Here is a 17,679-nt window from a genome sequence, read left to right as displayed (position 1 = left end):
ATTGAAGAAGCTGAAAGAAAGAATAAATGACATATAATAAATGTCAAAAGGCATCATCATGGCGTCATATTATAAATGTAATAACTTTATTAGATCAGTTTTACTTGGGTTTGTTTTATTTTGTAATCATGGATATTGTTTAAAGTGTTTGGGGGTCTATAAAAAATGATTTTTTCTCCATACTGTACCCCCTGTCCTCTACATCTCCATCTTTCAAACCAGCCACCTGCATGTCTTCCATCACCACATCCATAAACCTCCTCTTGGAAAGTATTCTATATTAAAAATCATCTATATTTAGTCTATAAATACATTTTGTCATATAATATATAAATATGTATACAAATACAGCATCACGGTGAATTACACGGTTATTACACAAGTCTCCAACAGGTGGCAGTGCTTGCGAAAAAATACTCTGAAAGACACAAAAGAAGAACAGCTGTGGGTTTCCTCACAATTACTTGCCTCATTATCTTTATGTGGATGTATTATTTTTATAGAATATATTTATTTTATCTGCTTGGCGTCTGAACCCCGCCGTGGGCATCGCTCCGCCTCTGATCCCCACCGAGGGCGTCGCTCAGCCTCTGGTCTCCGCCCAAGAAAGTTGCTCCGCTGCCGGTCTCTGCCGAGGAGGTCGCTCAGCCTCGCCAAGGGGCTTCGCTCCGTTCCAGATCTTCATAGCGTTCCAGATCTTCGCAAAAAGCATCGCCCTGTCCACAGGGGAAGTCACTCCACCTTGGGTCCTTCCCGACCTTCCCCAGTTTCTTGGCGATGCGTTCCAGGCCTCCTCCTCCGTCCCTGGATGGTTGGCGGGGCCTTCCTCGGAGTGCCCTGGCCCGTCTGGTGTGGGTGGTTTTGGGGCGTCAGGTGCCACCCCTGGAAGGCGGGTAATGTCAGGGATCCACCTGCCATGCCCCACTCGGTAGCTGTCACTCTGCCTCGTGTCTCTCGTTACCGATTCCCCTATATAAGCTCTGATTCCCATCTCACTCGTGTCGGACCTGCTTCATGGCTACGGTGACTAATCTAACCCGAGACTGCCAGCATTCCTCGCTGGTTCCATGGATTACTCACGTGCCTTGGATTATATACCTTCCGTGTGGATTGTACCTGTCCTGAGAATTATACCGGCTTTACGGACTCAACCCACATTACGGTTTGTACACTCTTTGACTGGTGTTTGTGTGTTGCATTACTTCAATAAACATGATAGAGCTACTCCCGCTTACGGTTCAGGGTCCATACCCTGACACCAAATTAATAGATTAAAACTTAAATTTGAAAATAGAGGAAGTAGAAAGTACAGATATTTTGTAAAAATGTATTGAGTGAAAGTAAAAGGTTGTCTTAAAAATAAATAGCAAAGTAAAAAACTGATACCAGAAAAATCTACTTAAGTACAGTTAAAAAGTATTTGTACTTCGTTACATCCACCTCTGCTCGTAGCTAGTGGCTGTGGTATAGGTGGACATGAGATTTCAGTAGATTTTTTTATTCACATTTCTGTTTCCTCACTGTTTCATCCAAACCTGTCAGAATGTAACGTTACCATGACACCCAATATTTTATTCACTGTCATTAGCTTCACCAGACCATTAGACCATTACTCTCTAATGCTGGACATCATTTAACCAGGAAATGACGCTAGGTAAGATGGCATTAAGAAGAAACCTTGAGAGTAACCACACTCAAAAGGGAAATTCATCCTCATTTGGGTGATATCAAGACAAAACATTGGAGAGTTAGGCAATGCTCATTACAATGAGCACCAGAATGTAACATTATGAGTAATGTCCTTTTTACAGTCTTATACAGTCAGTTGATGTTGTGGAACCAGGAGCTACTGAGCAACTCATAAAATAGCTCAACATCTGAGATCATCACAGATCCAACAATAGCTTCTCCATGCCAGAGCCTTTAAACACTCAAAGAGGTCCAGTGTCCAAACTCCACATGAAGTGGGATCCAAATGGTGCTGGTATGTCTCTAGATGGTTCGGGGATGTTTGCGGCATCTACCTCTTATGTCCACAATCTTCATGAGGTGGGACGTGACTTGAGCTGGAGCAACCTCAGTGGAGCAGTGGAGAGGAATTAGCGTAGCTGCTGTTCATGATATTACCAGCACAAGTTGATAATGTGCATGTGATCAGATGTTCTGGAGCACATAGTTATGATGTGAATATGTTATGTGTAGAACTCGCTAAAAAGATCTTTAATCTGCACTTAAACTGGGTGAGTGTGTCTGAGCCCCAAACACTGTCAGGAAGACTATTTCAAAGTTTAGGAGCTAAAAGTGAGAATGCTCTACCACTGTTAGTGGACTTTGCTATTCTAGGAACTACTTGAAGTCCAGAGTTTTGATACATGGGAGCCAAACCATTTAGTGTCTTTTAAGTAAGTAGCAGTAGTTCGTAGTGGATTTGAAACTTAACAGGAAGCCAGTGTAGGGAAAATAATATTAGGGTTATATGGTAATATTTTCTCGACCTTGTAAGAACTCTGGCTGCTGCATTCTGAACTAACTGAAGTTTGTTTATTAATGACGCAGGACATCCACCTAGTAATGCATTACAATAGTCCAGTCTGGAGGTCATGAACGCATGGACGAGCTTCTCTGCATCAGATATAGACAACATGTTTCTTATCTTAGCAATATTTCTAAGGTGAAAGAAGCTGTTTTTGTAACTTGGTTGATATAATTTTTGAAGGACAAGTTGCTCTAAAATAACTCCCAGGTCTTTTACTGTTGAACTAGTTTTTACAGAACATCCGTCTAAATGCAGGTTGAGATGCTGGAGCTTCTGTGCACTGGTTTTTGGGCCGATAAGCAAAATCCGTCTTAAATAATAGATAATATAGAAATAATATTTAATAATAGAAAGTTATGAGTCATCCAGTCTTTTAATTGTTCAACACACTCAGTTATCCAAGCTAATAGAGATGTTTCGTCTAGGTTTGATGAGATATATAGCTGGGTATACAGTGTGACTCAGTGTGACTCAGTGTGACTCTTGCTGTAGCATTCAATATTCTAGGTACCAAAAAACAACCTGCATCTTTTGATTAGAGTAGTCATGGCTTTTGGATTAACCAAAGTTTTGCTCAGGTACTGTTTCTGTTATATACTGTATATTAAACACCTTCTCTGTAATAGTTTCCTTTATAATCAGCTCTATTGACAAAAAAGGTCTCATATTTAACTTTAGATGAATGATGTTGGCTGTGCATTCTGTATTATCTGATGTTATGTTAATTAGGTAACTAAAACCTTCTGAATAATTCTGCATTTCTTAGCTCAGGGGACAGATATATTCTAAATATTGTGGAGACTGTATCTGTCATGACTCATTACTGCTAGCAAACAGTTGGTTTAGCCTGCTAGCCTGTCCTTGGCTCTGGACTATAACATATAATATAATGAAAAAGGAGGTTTTATGGAGACATTTAAAAAAAATTACAATTTCAAGTACAAGGACGCCTTAAAAGGATGTTTGGATTCAGTCTAATATAGACCTTATTGTTTACCAAAGTTTAGTTTATAACTAATAAAAACGTCATATTCAAAACTGATGATAATAGTAAGATAGTAAACAACTGTGTTGTTTTTGATGGCTGAAATTATTACTTGCTTATGAAGACTTATGTATTATGAGAACAAGCATTGTTGGGTTTGGTTGCCATACTGTTATCTTCTGCTTATGATTATTTGGTCGTCTATTCTCAGAATGGTGTCAGCAAAGTGTAGGCACTACTGTACTCGTTTAGGAAACCTTCTCACACTCACACAGTAAAGTTTTTACTTAATGTCGGTCTTTCAGCGTTAATTGAACTGCACCCAACTCTATTGCTAGTTATTTATGAAACTGGCTATATGCTATTATCTGACTGATAGAGGTGGTGGCTTAGTGGTTAAGGGCAATGCCTTTCGATTTAAGGGGTCATGAGTTCAAATCCCAGCCACACCAACTTCCTGAGCAAGGCCCTAAACCCCAGAGCTGCTCGGTTGTATGAATAAGATCAATTTAATTGGCTCTGGATAAGGACATCTGCCAAATGCCATGAAAGTGTGAAAGTTTATGGTGTAATAATAAAAAAATATGTAGACATATATTCATGTTTTAAATATTTTAGTGTAAATGTGACCTGACCTGCGAATCACATGTTGCTTAAAAAAAGTCAATTTCGTGAGGAGTAAAAAAGAAGATGGTTTCAAACACTCAAACCAATTGTTCAGCAGGATGTGAAAACAAAATATTGTACAGCAAAGATTGGAGAGACTTGAAACATCAAAACATTAGTTTGAAGATTGTATTCTAGTCCCACTACCCTGATACAATTTACAGAATACTTCTTTCTCTTTTTAATGTATGCTATATACATGGAGCCAATGTCTCTTCATCTGTGTCAGACTTGGAGACAACCACAAGGGGGGATTTTCTACCTCTGTTGTCGACCCATCAGACCAGGAAAGGATCTTCGGGTGTGGTATAATGAGGATTACGCCAAAAATCTCAGCCTTACTTTCGACTTCCTTTGGAACCCAGATAGTTATTTACAGATATTGTGATTTCTAAAAAAACTTGGTTTTAGGCTACTTCAAATGATCATGTGGTGGATTTAGTCAGGTTACAATTTCCCTCTTATAGAACACTAGATTCAATTTATTTAAATAAGATTCAATCAGTTCCAGTTCTGGGGCTTCATTTAAAACATCCTTGTTTCTTAAATATAAAGGTATAATAAACTTAAACTCTTTACTTTATATATCCTGGTTTGTTAGTAAGCTGTGGTCAGAGTAAAGCTTTAGCCATGAGATGACACATTTGGAACAGGTTTTACCCGAGAGCCTTTCCAATTTCTAATGCCCAGAGTCTTTCATAGTGAGCCTCCACTGCCTAGTAACTCTGGGTGATCAGTTACCCAGGAATCTGTCAAGAAGTCTGCTGTACCTTAAAAGTCAAGAAGTCTGCTGTACCTTTGTAAGTTCAGCACATAGTGGTGCAGATCACCCTGGATACCTAGGAGTAGGTCATGTGTTCATATGTATTTATATCCAGTTAGAAATATGCATAATTTCTTGTTCCCACAAAAGACATCATCCTAAAAATATAAAGAGGACTGAGCCTTGTGGGACACCAGTGTAAAGTCTGCATGGAGCAAATGTGAATCCCCTCCATGTCACCTGATATGACTATCCCTCCAGCTAGGGAGTAAACCACTTCTACGCTTGGCAATTAAGGCTTGTGACAGAAAAGTCAGGAGGTAAGTGAATCATTCACCAGTTGAGAGAAGATTTCAAAGACTTTACCCAGCATTTACCCAATCAAGCAACCGGAAACTGGTTATTCACTGAGATGCAAAGTCACAAGTCCAACAACAATTCATATGCATACATAGAACAGCCCCCTGAAATTCTACCCAATTTCACGTGTTACAGTCACCAGACCACAACAATGGAGACAAAATTCAAGTGATATAAGGGACCATCACTTTTTATGTATATGTAAAAGGGAGAAATGGGAAAAGGGAGGTAGTAGCAGCTTAATGGTTAAGGCATTGGACTCTGGATCAGAACGTCAAAAGTTCAAATCCCAGCATCATCAATCTGCCAATGCTGGGCCCTTGAGCAAGGCCCTTAACCCTCAACTGCTGAGTTGTACATCACTCTGGATAAAGGTGTCATAGATGATGAACAGAGGTATATAAATAATAACAAATAAATTCTGGAAGTTTTAGACTTCACAGCCTGTTTCTGCAGGGCCACAGGGAGTACCCATGCTTTCATGTTTTGTGGGTCTCTAATCAATATAATGGAAACGACAATAATGCAAGATTTCTTATCTTTTATGTTTTTCTTTTACTTTTTCCTTATAAATTTTTGTCTCCCTTCCCCAAACACTCCAGGTGATGCTACGATGAGGAATATGCAACGCAGACAGAAATAGAAGAGGAAAAATATGAGACTCTGTTTCCCCATCCAAATATCCTGTGGTCAGCAAACTACTGTTACACTGTTATACTGTTACAAAAATACAAAGAGGAATCAACAAAAGACTGTGGGATGAGTTTTAATCACATCTGTAATGTGAACAGGGCTATTAAACCCAAAGACCAAGAAAGTACCTCTTTAATGGACACATTGAAACTAAACCGATAAGCAGTTGGAGAAAAGGGTATTTGGTGGGTTTTTTAACAATACTTATGGAGCGATTGGGTTTTGTTGCATTTAACATCATTCCAATGAGTTTTCCTGTTAAACATATGGAGTCTAAATATGGTAACAGGGTGATGATTTGGGGATGTTCTTCTGGCACACGTTACATTACCACATCTGCGATTTCATCATGGACAATAAGTTAAAACGAAGAGCAAACGTGAAATTCTGCATGAAACCCGTAAACCTGCCACAGAGATGTTTGCCATGAAATATGTTTGACATACAGCAAAGCTGCAATGAGTCGTTCGAGGTGTTTTGAGTGGCATGCATGCTTCAGGAGCAGAAGAACATCACCAGAAGATGACGAGAGATCAGGAAGACCTTTAACTAGCTCAACTTCTGAAAATGAAGTGAATGATGATCTTCGGAGAACAATCCACATGATTTTACTACCGCATCCACCCTTTTCACGAGGACTCTTCCCTCAAAGCTTGTCATCTTTGACACCGTTGTGATGATTCAGTTCGAATCAGAGAGGGTGCAAAAGAAGACTTCCAGGACATATTCCAGGGGAACGCTGGGAGCGCTGTATTGCTGTGCAAGGGGACTACTTTAAAAGTGATGGCCTGTAACTGTAGATAAATAAAGTGTCATTTACAATTTATAATTTAAATAAATAAAGTGGTTAGGATGCGGCGCTCTCACCGCTGCGGCCAGGTTCGATTCCCGCTCAGGGAACCAAACCTAGCCATTAGGGTTGCACAAACCAGGTCACTCTTAGTGCTGGTCCCAAACCCGGATAAATGGGGAGGGTTGCGTTAGGAAGGACATCCAGCGTAAAACATGTGCCAACTCAAACATGCGGATCATGAATACGGATGATCCGCTGTGGCGCCCCCTAAAGGGAGAAGCTGAAAGAAAGTTAAATTTAAATAAATAAACGTGTAAACAGAGCGAGTCCCAAAACTTTTTGATTCCACCTCGCATAATGCATGGTTGTACTGAGACTCCGGAACCTTTTCAAGAAACTCTTGGAACTCTCTTCAAAGATAAACTGCAAAGTTCCTGGACCCTGGTTTCTGGTAAACATTTCCACCACACTGCAAACAGAATAGCAAAAAATGCAAGAACCTAAGAAGGGGAGATCAATCAACAATAATTGTCATCTCTATAAGATGGTCAAACAGGAAGACACTGTCCATAATTGTAGCAGAGCAGGTACAGATATGCTGGAACCTACTTGACTGCCACTATGTTGTTATTTGTGTATTGTTTTGCGTGGCTGGTAAGGACTTAAATGACGGCCTCCATTGCAGCAACACTAGACAAACCTCAGTCCTTTTAGAGATCTTGCTCTATGAATGAATTAATCCCAGGTAGGATGACTGAGTGGTCTCCACTATCTACTGCATTGTAGTCCAATGTACAGAACAGTGTTCTTTCACAATCATTTAATTTCTTCTTGGTTTCTTTGTCATGTTGTTTCCGAGAGATTTTTCTCACCGCTCTCTCCCCTGTCCTGTTCTTTAGAAAATCGAAATCTACATACTGATTTCTGCAAAGCTGCATTGTGATAATCAAGTCAAGTTTATTTCTATAGCGCTTTTCACAACAGATAATAATAACAATCATATCTACGTTTACAAATAAAAATGAATTGAACTGAATGGTGTATTCTGAACACAGCCCTGAGGGACTCTGGTGATCAAAGAGAAGAAGTAGGAGGTCCACTTAACTGATGTTGCTCCAGAACTGGTTGGACTTGTTGACTTTTCTGGGGTCTAATGGTGTTCAATTCTCCACTGAATTTGATAAAGAGAATTCTATCAAGAGTTGTTTTGTTCTCCATATGTGATGTGGTCAGGTGGATTGTTAAAGGTTTGGTCTACAGGTGTACAGCTGGATGTTCAGTGTAGCTGGAATCAGGGTGCTAGTGAGACATTACCACCCACCCATCAAATGATCGTGTCTTTTGCAGCCATCTTTAAATGTTCATTTTCACAACATGACTGGAGTGGAGGAGATGCAACTAGAGAGTTTTTTGATGATGGCAAGATAATTTAAAGCAAGAACAACTTCCTGCCATCATTCCTGAGTCCAGCAGGATTCTTATCACCACTTACATACAGCAGCTGGTCTGAAGGGGTGCAGAGCTCATAGATACCTTAGTGATGGATGCTGTCAACTGTCTGAATTTAATTTTTGTGGAAGTATGGTGTAAATTGACAAGGCAGCTGGAGATGTTTCTTATCAACGCCTTGAGTGGTTCCATGAAATTCTGGAGTAGGAACAGGAGTTTTGAGGATTTGGACTGTAGTTAATATCAACAGTCTGCTACACTGATTCAGGACTACAGTTTGCTCTGATCTCCATCACTGCACCTCAACATCATATATCTGTAATAAATGGACATTCAGTGGAACCCAGATGAGGATGAGGTTCCCTCTTGAGTCTGGTTCCTCTCAAGGTTTCTTCCTTCTGCATCTCAGGGAGTTTTTCCTTCACCACAGTCTCCACCGACTTGTTCATCAGGGACAAACTTACACTTATTAAGAACATCTTTATTTTTATCACCACATTATCTGTGTAAAGCTGCTCTGAGACAATGTTCATTATTAAAAGTGCAACACAAATAAACATGAATTGAATTGAATTTGTGAGCATGAGCTCGTTTTCTAAATTCCCTTCTTCTTAATCATGTTTTTGTTATGAGCTTTATGGAAGCATCAGTGATGTGTGTGTGTGTGTGTGTGTGTGTGTGTGTGTGTGTGTGTGTGTGTGTGTGTGTGTGTGTTTTTGTGTTTGTGTGTGTGTGTGTGTGTGTGTGTGTGTGTGTGTGTGTGTGTGTGTGTGTGTGTGTTTTTGTGTGTGTGTGTGTGTGTGTGTGTGTGTTTTTGTGTTTTTGTGTGTGTGTGTCCTTAGCTTTTATTTACACATCAGCTCATGTGTGTGGCAGTGTTTGCTTTCACACATATAGCAGAACAAACACACCATGATGCAGGGTGTATAAACCCCACCCATCAACTTTCCAAAACTAATTCTGTCATTCCCTTCTTCATGCCTGAGTTCCCAGACTCTATCATTCATCACAGTGTTCTTCCTGAAACATCTATCCATCAAGAAACCCTCCACCACATTATTTACATGTATGTCAGAGAACTAACTCTGTCTTTCTCCAAGGTCTTCACCCGATCATCTCTGTCTTCTGCTGTCTTTTACTGTCTTCTCAGTGATGGAATGAGCTTCTGTGTGACTCTTCTGACCATATCAATGTTTGTGTTTTTTGTTGCTGTTAACTCATTTTTTTCTGCACTTGGATTCTATTGTTTAAATTTGTGTAACTTATTTATGCACCAAAGTTTACAATTATTTTGACTGAAAGATGTCTAGAAGATCTCAGTATAATCCCAAATCCTGTGAATAATCTGATTATGTTTATTTGTATTACATTTTTTATTTTTTGTAAGATTATGTTCGCATTTCTGTACATCTGAAGGCTTATTCTGTCCACTTGCATTCCTTCTCTACACAACTGCTGTACAGCATATGGAAATTCATTATAGAACTATGTTTTTAAATTTAATAATGATTGCATTATAATTATGAATTATGAACAGTCACTGGCAGAGCTACAGCTCCGTATAGTTGATTATCATGTGTAGATCATGCACAGGGTAGAATAAATCTAAATCCAGTCTCTAAAAAAATAAAATATATCTATATATATAATTACCTTGTATATGAATTCTTTTTTTTTTTTCAATTATTGAATAAAAATGGCTGGAAAATTAAAGGGAAAATCCGTTTTTATAATAAAAAAGAAGGAGGTTTGACTCATATCCGCACAATGTCACTGCATTTCAGAGCTTTTCAGACCTTTCAGAATCTTTCAGGTTTATGGGCCAAGTGTGTTGACACACATAAGGAATTTGCTTCCAGCTGTTGGTGACTTAAAAGTACAAACATAAATAACACTATACATTTCACTTATACTTTACGAGACAATGCAGACAATACAAGTATTAAATAGAACACAATATAGAAAGTATAGTGCAAATAGCAGTATTGTGCATCATGTAAGATACAGACGTTACTTTAGAACTTTCTGAAACAACTGAAAAACTGAAGTAAATCATCCTGGTGTCCTGGAGGTCTAGAAGGTAGTGAAACCTGTTTCCAGTTTAAATCTGGATACAGAATGTTATCAAAACTAAACACTGAACGTTACAGCTGTAGTGTCTGTCTATTGATTTACAATCTCAACACGTCATTATGCTGTGTGTGTGTGTGTGTGTGTGTGTGTGTGTGTGTGTGTGTGTGTGTGTGTGTGTGTGTGTGTGTGTGTGTGTTTTGTATTTGCGAAGACTCTACTGCGTCACCGTTATCATTTCCATCAGGTCCAGCAGTGTTTAACGTGGGTGTGTTTGTAATTACAGTACGGATCATATGTCATATTCACACACAGAAAAAAGCGTCATGATATTGACAGAAGCCACCCGATGACGTCATTTTCTTTGTTTAAAAGATTTTTGAAAGATCAGTTGTGTTGTTATCAGTGTTGTGCTCGGTACTAAGAAATAATGACTAGTTACAGTTACTCGTTACTTCATTCAAAAAGTCACTCCGTTACTTTGTTGATTATTTACACCATAAAGTTATGCGTGACTGTTAAAAGTAACTTTTTAGTTCCTTTTTTAAAGAATCTTCTTTAATGTTCTCATTAATGCTCTTTTATGTGTTATAATCTACACAAACACAAAACTGACTTAAACACAGAGTCATTTTTAAACACTATTATATTAAAGTCAGAGCAGCACACACTAAATATATCACAAGGATTTCTGACATAAACAACAAAACAAGCTGAATAATAGATTCACAATCAAACACTAAAGTGGCTTCTGCTGTTGTGTTGAGCTCTTAAACATGTTCCTTTCACAGCTGAAGTATGAGAACACAACACCGGGTTAGCGCATAGCTTCTAGCTCCTCAGGCATGGAGGTCCTGGAGGAGCTTCAGCAGATTGGAGTTGCTGTTTATCGCAGTAGATACGAGCTTCGAACCAGAAACACACAGCTTACATTTGACTTAAAAGTTTTTGTCTTTATGCTCAACTAAAGTGTAATAATGATCATATTTCCACTTTGAGAAACTCGTCTTGCTCTCGCCTCGACTCGCCATTACTGCTGCACAGACCTGAATAAACAGAGACACGTCCACAGTGCGTCTTCTTCCTGTTTACAGTGGTTCATCCACCAATCCTACAATGTGTCTCTGCTGTAAGCAGGTCAGACTGTAGTCTACACTTCAGCCCAAATTCATTCATTTAATAAAGTAACGGGTAACAAACCACACGCTAACGGAGTTACTTTATTTAAAAACTAACGCGTTACAGTATTAGTTACTGTCAAAAGTAACGCGTTACAGTATTAGTTACTGTCAAAACTAACGCGTTACTGCCCAACACTGCTTGTCATGCTGAGAGACTTTTCACAAAGACAGACCTTTGTGGTCTCTCTTGGAAAAAATGTATCCAAAAGTTTCTGGATAATTATCATTGCCTGGATTTCCTACAAATACAGTCATAAGAAAAGTCCACCTGTCTTAGAAGTTAATCTTTATATCTTTTCAGTGAAATTGGTTTGTATGTCTGCTGGCTGAATTTTGATTCAGAGCAGATGTGGTTGTGTTTGTATAAACCACATATATTTTTTTCTGAGCTTCTAATATCATGCATTGAACACACAGAACCAACAATCTGAGCTGTGATATTTACATTGATGGCATTCAGCAGACACCCTTATCCTTATCTGCATCACCTTACAGTACAATTATCATTATTCTAAGCAGGAGAGAGCTCAGGGGCTCAGAAATGGCAGTTTGGCAATGCTGGGATTTAAACTCACCACCTTCTGATCAGAACTTTAACATCCTAACCACTGATCTACCACCTCCCTTAATATATAAAAAAATATTAGAACTTAGCCACAAGGACTTCAGTGATAATGTAACCTTCCATGAAAAGCAGAAAAAAAAAACATTTCAGGAAATCTAGTTCGAGGACACGGCACTGTATATTTTGGGATTTTCTTTTCATGCAAAATATCCCAATAATATCTATAATAAGGCACAGGATGTTAATAATAAGGTTTGCTTTATATATATATATATATATATAAAGTATGGACCAAGTTCACTTCTCTGCACCTAATGTTACAAAAAGGTACACCCTAGTGTTAAATGATTTGCTTCTAATTTCCAATATTTACACAGTGAAAAACAGCACTTCATGTTGTGTCTTGAAGAAACACCAACAAACATCATGAAGCCTTGGGTCCTGGTGTTCAAGTGGATGTTACCCTTACCAACTACTTAAACATTGTTCCAGATCAAGATTCATCCCTGAGGTTTCAGGAAGATCACAAAGAGTTCCAGATATTATATCCAATTCCCCAGATCCCAATCCAATCAATTCATGGACACTCCTTCTCACATCATTCAGGAGTGAGCTGTAAAATGTGAAATGTATCAGAGACACACAGTGAGTAGAATAACCAGCTCGGCCTCTTAGAAAACATCAACAAACATCAAGTTTCTCATTTACACTATTTATCACAAACACCTTTTATTCTCTATTTTTTCGTGTTTATCGATGTGTTTTTTGCTCATACTGACTCATGGTGGAACAGGTTTGGGGGAGAACCACTTATGACTGGGAAAGTTAACTGTTCCAATATTTTTGGCCATAAAGTGTAGCCAAGATTGTTGGTGTCTCCGATAAGTGAATGTAGGTAGTGCAGTTAGCTCATTTTGCTAATCTAATCTGTGATGTGTGTTATTTAATTTGGTGTTTCACTCATAACATACAGGAATATTTATAGCTACTACTGAAGGAAATCGCTAAAAAGGCCAAACAATAGCTGATACATAAGATGTGAGAGAGTGTAGGAGTATAGAAGGTAACTGAAGTAAACATTCATGATAAATCTGTATTTTTTTATCCTCTCATTCTGTAAGCAACATAGTTTCATGCTGAGGAAGAGCACCACAGATGCCAAGGGTGGAGAGAGGAGTTGTGGTATTGTATGAGGAAGTCAGGTGTGTCAGAGAAGTATGTGAGGGTGGTGCAGGACATGTATGAGGACAGTGTGACAGCAGTGACGTGTGCAGTAGGAACGACAGACTGGTTCAAGTTGGAGTTAAGACTGCATCAAGGACCAGCTCTGAGCCCTTTCCTGTTTGCAGTGGTGATAGACAGGTTGAAGAACGAGGTCAGACAGGAGTCTCCATGGACTATGATGTTTGTGGATGATATTGTGATTTGTGGTGAGAGTAGGGAGCAGGTGGAGAAGATCCTGGAGAGGTGGAGATATGCGCTGGAGAGAAGGGGAATGAAAGTCAGTAGGAGTAAGACAGAGTACATGTGTGTGTGAATGAGAGGGAGGGCAGTGGAGGGGTGCGGTTGCAGGGAGAAGAGGTGGAGAAGGTGGAGGAGTTCAGGTACCTGGGGTCAACAGTGCAGAGTAATGGAGAGTGTGTTAGAGAAGTGAAGAAAAGAGTGCAGGCAGGGTGGAGTGGGTGGAGAAAAGTGATAGCAGGAGTGATTTGTGATAGAAGAGTATCTGTGAGAGTGAAAGGGGAAGTTTATAGGACTGTGGTGAGACCTGAGATGTTGTATGGATTAGAGACAGTGGTATTGAGTAAAAGACAGGAGGTGGAGCTGGAGGTAGCAGAGCTGAAGATGTTGAGATGTTCGTTGGGAGTGACGACGATGGACAGGATTAGAAATGAGTTTATTAGAGAGACAGCGCATGTAGGACGTTTTGGAGACAAGGTGAGGGAGGTGTGATTGAGATGGTTTGGACATGTGCAGAGGAGGGACATGGGGTATATCAGTGTGGGAGAGCGTGTCAGTGGGGAAGGAGGAATGCCACAACAGGTCAGGTGTAAAGGCTATTCAGCCGTCTTTATTTAGTTTTTATAGAGGTTTTGTCTGCACTGTGCTCACGCCGCACGTCTCTGGCACCCGTACGCACACGTTTCACACACACACTCCCTCCTCCTTAAATGCCTCCTTTGATCACTGAAACAGAAAACACATGAGTTTAGATAGGCTTCAGGTGAGGCAATTCCCTGCCTATCTTCTCCCGGCCCTGCCCTCCATTCACAACCCGGCGCTCGGCCCCGCCCCCGCTGCCACAATCAGTAGGAGAATGCTGAGGATGGAGACACCAGGAAGGAGCAAATGAGGGAGACCAAGGAGGAGGTTTATGGATGTGTTGAGGGAAGACATGCAGGTAGTTGGTGTGAAAGAGGCAGATGTAGAGGACAGGGGGTGTGGAGACGGATGATCCGCTGTGGGGACTCCTAATAGGAGCAGCCAAAAGAAGAAGAAGAAGAAGCGGCCTGTATTAAGCTTCATGATAATTTGTTAAATTGCTATCTTAATTTCTGACTCCTCAAATAACACTAAGGCGTCTTGCATTGTCTGTAGTGCTACATCAGTTGCTTAGCGACAGATCTCTTACAGCTTTTATCACTTATGTCATGGATATAATATTTGGAAATCTGGGGTAATAAAATTATATACAGTGGTGTGAAAAAGTGTTTGCCCCCTTCCTGATTTCTTTTTTTTTTTGCATGTTTTGACACTTTTTAATGTTTCAGATCATCAAACTAATTTAAATATTAGTAAAAGTTAACACAAGTGAACACAACATGCAGTTTTTAAATGAAGGTTTTTATTATTGAGAGAAAACAAAATCCAAAACTACATGGCCCTGTGTGAAAAAGTGTTAAAACTGTGGTTTATCACACCTGAGTTAAATTTCTCTCGCCACACCCAGGCCTGATGACGGCCACACCTGTTCATAATCAAGATCTCTCTTAAATAGGACCTGCCTGACAAAGTGAAGTAAACCAAAAGATCCTCAAAAGCTAGACATCATGCTGAGATCCAAAAAAATTCAGAAACAAATGAGAAAGAAAGTAATTGAGATCCATCAGTCTGGAGAAGGTTCTAAAGCCATTTCTAAAGATTTGGGACTCCAGTGAACCACAGTGAGATCCATTATTCACTAATGGCAAAAACATGGAACAGTGGAGAACCTTCCCAGGAGTGACCAGCTGACCAAAATTCCCCCAAGAGCACAGCGATGACTCATCCAAGAGCTCACAGAAGACCCCACAACAACATCCAAAGAGCTGCAGGCCACACCTGCCTCAGTTAAGGTTAGTGTTCATGACTCCACCATAAGAAAGAGACTCAGCAAAAATTGTCTGCATGACAGAGTTCCAAGACCAAAACCTCTGCTGAGCAAAAAGAACATAAAGACTCGTCTCAGTTTCCCAGAAAACATTTGGATGATCCTCAAGACTTTTGGGAAAATACTCTGTTGACTGACGAGAGAAAAGTTGAACTTTTTGGAAGGTGTGTGTCCCATTACGTCTGGTGTAGAAGTAACACCGCATTTCAGAAAAAGATCATCATACCAGCAGTGAAATATGGTGGTGGTAGTGTGATGGTCTGGGGTTTTGCTGCTTCAGGACCTAGAAGAATTCTTGTGATAAATGAAACCATGAATTCTGCTGTTTACCAAAAATTCCTGAAGGAGAATGTCCTGCCATCTGTTCATGACCTCGAGCTGAAGCAAACTTGGGTTCTGATCCAAAACACACCAGCAAGTCCTCCTCTGAATGGCTGAAGAAAAACAGAATGAAGACTTTGGTCTAGTCAAAGTCCTGACCTGAATCCTATTGAGATGTTGTTGCATGACCTTAAAAAGGGGGTTCATGCTGGAAAACCCTTTAATGTGGCTGAATTACAACAATTCTGCAGAGACGAGAGACAAAATTCCTCCACAGCGCAGAAACAGACTCAGTGCAGGTTTTCACAAACACTTGACTGCAGTTGTTGCTGCTGAGGACGGCCCAAGCTGTTATTATGTTTAAAAATACTTTTTCACACTCAATAATAATAATAATCCTCATTTAAAAACTGCATGTTGTGTTCACTTTTACTAATATTTAAATTAGTTTGATGATCTGAAACTTCAAAGTGGGAAAACGCAAAAAAAATAAACACTTTTTTTTAGAATCATAAAGACGTTAGAGGTCATACATGTGCCTTTTCTTATCTTCAGCTCTCTGGTTGTCTGTTAATGGTCATAAAAGAGGTCTATATGTAGAGCGTCTCTCTCTGTGTGTCCTGCTTGAACTTTGGAACTGATTTCCGGCAATGCACATGTTTTTTCACTGTTTACACACAGAGATAAAAAGAAAAAAACCTGCATGACCTCATCCAGGACGTGAACGTTTTACCGAAGCCTACAGATCTGTCTGTCTTCACCCTTCTGTCAATACACAAGTCTCTTAAACAGCGACAGAAATATTGGCCCCCTCATTAAAGACGGGTAGATTTGTGGGTGTCGTTGTGGGTAATTGTGTTAAACTCACATTGAATAATAACATTTATATTTAAAGGGAAATATTTTCTACAATTCTATTTTAATTTAAGTTTCTTATTAAAAGTGTATACTTTAACATACAATCATGAATGAGCTTCTAAACATGGTTTTGGAACATTTGCATGTAATGTTTGTTTTATTAATGTTTATTTATTGAATCATGAATTAAATTGTAGTTTTATTTTTCCCTGAGTTTTTATGATGTACACCAGGCCATTATAAGGAACATCTTAAAGCAGGGTAATTAAATAAGTCCAGTTCATATAAAATGAAGAGTTTTTCATGAAACTGCACAGCAATAACCCAGTAAGAAGCTACTGGTCTATCAGTATCTTCTCATTTCCTAAGAGGATGACAGTAAACCACATTGTAGTCCCCACTGACTTCATCCCCCCGTGACTCTGAGGACTGAGCACAGCTGGTGTTAGCTATAGTAAGTATGAGTAATAAGATTTATAGGTTGTATATGTTATTAGCTATATTTAAAAAGGTCATTTCTGCAGCTATTATTCAAACAGCTATTTAAAATGAGCTCGGTTTAATTAGCTTTTAGTTGTGAAACCTGGTGAAATCAGTCAGTTTATCTGGTGTCACTTATATATTTGAAAATGGTTACAATTGTATGAATTGTAAAGTGTGGTTCAGATTCACTACAACCTACCTTGGGTAAATTGTGTGTGTGTGTGTGTGTGTGTGTGTGTGTGTGTGTGTGTGTGTGTGTGTGTGTGTGTGTGTTTGCATAGTATGATCACATGTGTCTCCATGGTGTTTGTTTCTACTGACTCGCAGCTCCAGTTATTAGCTTTCATTAGTCTTCTGCTCATTCACTTTTTATTAAAACATGACATCGCTCTTCATCGCTTCTCTTAGTATGTACAGTAGTTTTGATAGGTTAAAAGCAATGAACACAGTCACATATAACATAAAACACTGTAAACTGTAATTGTTCTTTTAATCACAGACTGGAGGATTCTTCAGTGTATTATCTAAAATGAGAAAAGTGTAGATGATGCAGTCACAGGCAGATGAAATAAATGCAGCTTTAATG

Source organism: Silurus aristotelis (assembly GCF_946808225.1).
Source record: "Silurus aristotelis genome assembly, chromosome: 4".
NCBI classification, from domain to species: Eukaryota; Metazoa; Chordata; class Actinopteri; order Siluriformes; family Siluridae; genus Silurus; species Silurus aristotelis.
This window is presented reverse-complemented; position numbering follows the sequence as displayed.